Raw genomic sequence first — 3,903 nt, forward strand, 5'->3', positions numbered from 1 at the left:
GCCTTTCTATGCCGACGACATTCCTGGCTACGCCGATGGATATGTTGCCGACGGTCCTGTGCCGACAGGGGCCGTCGGCATAGGCCTGTCCCGACGGCCATTCAGGGCTATGCCGACGGCCCTGGCCGTCGGCATAGGGTGCGATTCCGGTAGCCAGCCAGTCGCCGTCGAAACCGCCGCTCACCATGGGTGATTAGAATATGAACGGAAGAGACCTAGGAGTCGGCTAAAAGAAAAGGAAAATTACATCGGTGCGAAAAGAAAAATTACCTCGCTAGCTTTGCTGTGGAGCAACAATGTGGCATGCTGGTGCGATCGGTATAATCTCACACAAAATCTTACTTGAAAACAACATCTCTGGTAAAATCTCCACATCATTGACCTCATCGGGTTTCAAGTATATCTTTCTCTCTTGGCATATACTCTGTATTAAATTAAGATGAATGAGCATCAACCACTCTAGTCTCAAGTAAAAGAATGAAACATTACTTCTGAAAGAACTACAAAAGAATGGTGTGCAGGAGCTTACTTCAAAACAACATCTCTGGTATAATCTCCACTGAAATAGCCATCTATTGAGTTTCCTTGATGACCCCTAGCAAGAATCAGTGCAAGATTGTTGGCCACTAAAAAATTAGGTACCCAACATTCAAGTAGACACCGAAAAGTATCAAAACACCTAGCAGAAGTCATGCAACCTTCAACCAAGATAAAGGAACATCCTTTCACTAAGACCGCATTTAATGGACTAAAATTATTGATAATAGCTAGGCCTTACCATAAGCGATCTGCTATCAAATATTTTGCACTCTTATGTTGTCAATTATCAAGATAAAATGTCTCTAGACAGTCATTTCTACAAAACCCACCAAGTGACATTACAAAGAGCACCGCAAGTGATGCTCCAACGGGTAGCCAATGGATAAACCTACACCTGCCAGGGCACCTTGGGTGCTAGCTAGTCTTGCTTCAGAAAAGGTAATGGTTTCAAGAATCGAGTGAATGGATCGTCCAAGGCTGAGAGCATTTTCTTTGCTGCGGCATCTGAAAAAAATGTGGGATAAGAAAATTCAATCAGACAGCGTAAGAACTGTAAAAGCACAACATCTCTCAGTTCTGCACAGATCAATGCTTTATATATCTAAGTGGTTCGTTACGTTTTTGACAAAATTTCAGATTCAACCAAAGCAAGTACAAGACATATAACTGCATTTGATCCAATTATCAAATTCAGTCGTATTTTCTAAAATATGAAGACTTGCAAAAGTGTGAGCCGTTGAGGCAACTGATAAATTATATGATTCGTTATATGATAAATTAAGTGAATTTTTGTATGAATCACCGTGATTCTACCTACCATTCTATTAGTAATGTGATTTCCTTTATCCGTTGAACTCACACCTCATGTAGACATTAGGGTCGAGGAACGTGAGAAACGAAATCCCAGAACAACAGTACAATCATGTGCCTTTTAATCCCTACAACAATTATCCGATTTGCAAGAGAATAATTTCTCCTCAGATCACACAACTCCTGCATAATAACAGAACCATATTTATCAATCTTCAAGTCGATGACCTCAAGCAAATTAGTGGTAGCAGTGTCAATGAGTTTTGATCAAGGAATATATGTCTATATACTTGAAGCAAACAAAACACAAATATATCCAGTTTAAGGAGTTTAGCTATCACCTCATTAATTTGACCTCAACTTCTTTGGTGCTATAGCACATGTTTTCGCCAACAAGTGTTGTGAGGTGAATGTATTAAGATCAAGTAATTTTAGTGCCATGGATAACCATTAATGGCCAACAATCTGGTGCGAAAACAACTCAACAAAATGTTTAGATCATACTTTTATATAGGAATTATTAAGAGGGCTATTACTATGTACTACCTGTGTATTGTGGAAAAAAAATGTTCAGATCATTTTAGCTTTAAGGCTGATGTAATCTGCTCTAATCTGCTATACACTCTGATAGTTTCGAATATAGTTCAGTAGGCATAAGCCCGCCGTAGTTCCCTGTCAAGAAAAAAGTGTGTTGGCAATGGAATCTTATCAAAACTGTAAAGTAAAACACACACCACTGAAGAAATCAATCTTTAAGAAAGAAAAAATAGTACCTTAGTCAATACAGCTATCACTGAAAAGTAGTTCCCAAGTATAAGTGATGGCCAGGCCTCATTTATTTACAACGGGCCATCATATTGACAAGTAGCGGAAAATATAAATCAAGTCGCTACCGACTCTGTATGGAGAAAATATCAGATATAGCCTGCTCTTATGGATTTGGAGTATCCCATATTAAGTGTAAGCGCCATTTGCTGAAGGACTATTTGCAGAATAGAAGATTTCAATACTATGGGAATATTATATTGCATAGCTGACCATCTAATTATTCGGAAATCTATAATTCTAGAAGCACAATAAATTCAAGAATATTAACACCGTGCCGAATGCTGAAAACTTTTGTTAACCAATGACCACCAACATGTTTTTTCAGAAAATTGTGCCACAAGCAGTATATGCAAATACAATGGTAGTTTTTCGACCTGCTATGTGTATGGCACACAAGTTCATACCATTTTACTAAGCTGACAATGTTCACATAGTTCATGCATCAAGACCGAATGGTAAAGTAACTGAAACAAAGACAAACTGAAAGGCTTCACAAAGTTTTGTTGTCAGTTTTGAACAGGAAATGATAGACAAAGAAGCTTGGAGCCTTTTGAGACGACTAAAATTACTTAAATACTTTACCATAAGGTCCATAAGAACTTGAAATCAGGTAAATGTGGATTTGTTTTTTTTAGATGGCAGATGTGAAATTTAGTGGGAAAGAGAGGACTTAATGATAAACCAAATCATGTACACGTGAGGCCAGGCACAGCACTTTCTGTAACATATCCCCATTATCTAGATTATCATACTACAAGCATTTCACAAATTGTTAAACAACCATACAAAGAAACAGAGATATGCCCCGCACACGGTACACTCCCTTTGAGAAAACTATAAAAGGGTCTTTCCGTCCTATATGTTGACTCGCTTAAACTAATCAGCATTAGATGAGAATTAGATGGACTGCAGATAATCAAGCTAATTGCTTTGGAATTCAACTATGCGACGTGTGGTTGGATCACACATACTGTACCTTGTGGATATGTCAAGCGAATCATCAACTGAACATACAACAAACAGAACAGCACAATTCATCTACCCACCAAAGTGACAGACATTGATCACCGAGATTGAAAAATCATCAGAGATACACACTAAAAGGGACAACAAAAACAAGCACCAATTGGCATACATATTTGACGCACCTCTGCCTTTGAACTGCATGTATGTGGCGCACACGACGCCCACCGGAAGTTTGGCGAAGTTCCTATAGACAGAGGGGAAGCAAAGAGTAAGCCCAATTTGAGCGATTTCAAGAGGAAATTCATCGTTTATTACTTTTTCTGATGGAGCGAGACTCAAAAGAACAAAACCTTGCACTCACTGTATCACGAGCTCGTGCTTAGATGCTGTTGGAGCTGAATCGCTCAGCCGCTTCTTCTTCCTCTCTTCTACCTCACGTAGAACTCTCGAGGAATAGAAGAACTCTGGTTTTGGTGGCCGCTGTATCACACAGCCTGCCGTTTTCTCTCTATATTTCTCTTAACCAGACAAACTGAATTACAATGCTTTAAGTAGCTAGCTCACACGCGCTACCAGGCCACAACGTGCCCGACTCTTGTGCACACGACCTGCTCCACTAACCAACTAATCCATCACCTATTCTTATGGCACTAACACACGCATGCATAACAACTTCCTAGATAACTTGTGCAGCCCGTTGGCTTCAGATCCTTGCATGCAGCAACTTCTCACTGTACCTTGGAGTCTCACCATGCATGC

General features: G+C 39.7%; 1 long non-coding RNA gene across 1 annotated transcript; it reads right to left on the reverse strand.

The window, feature by feature from the left end:
* Window positions 1–326: 326 nt before the first annotated feature.
* LOC119289254 lies at window positions 327–1,446 on the reverse strand. Its single transcript, XR_005141470.1, has 4 exons — window positions 1,358–1,446; window positions 935–1,044; window positions 530–595; window positions 327–424 (listed from the first exon to the last, which is right to left on the reverse strand). It is a non-coding gene; the product is annotated as an uncharacterized LOC119289254 (long non-coding RNA).
* Between the last annotated feature and the right edge of the window lie 2,457 nt (window positions 1,447–3,903).

Source organism: Triticum dicoccoides, chromosome 4A (assembly GCF_002162155.2).
Source record: "Triticum dicoccoides isolate Atlit2015 ecotype Zavitan chromosome 4A, WEW_v2.0, whole genome shotgun sequence".
Taxonomy (NCBI): Eukaryota; Viridiplantae; Streptophyta; class Magnoliopsida; order Poales; family Poaceae; genus Triticum; species Triticum dicoccoides.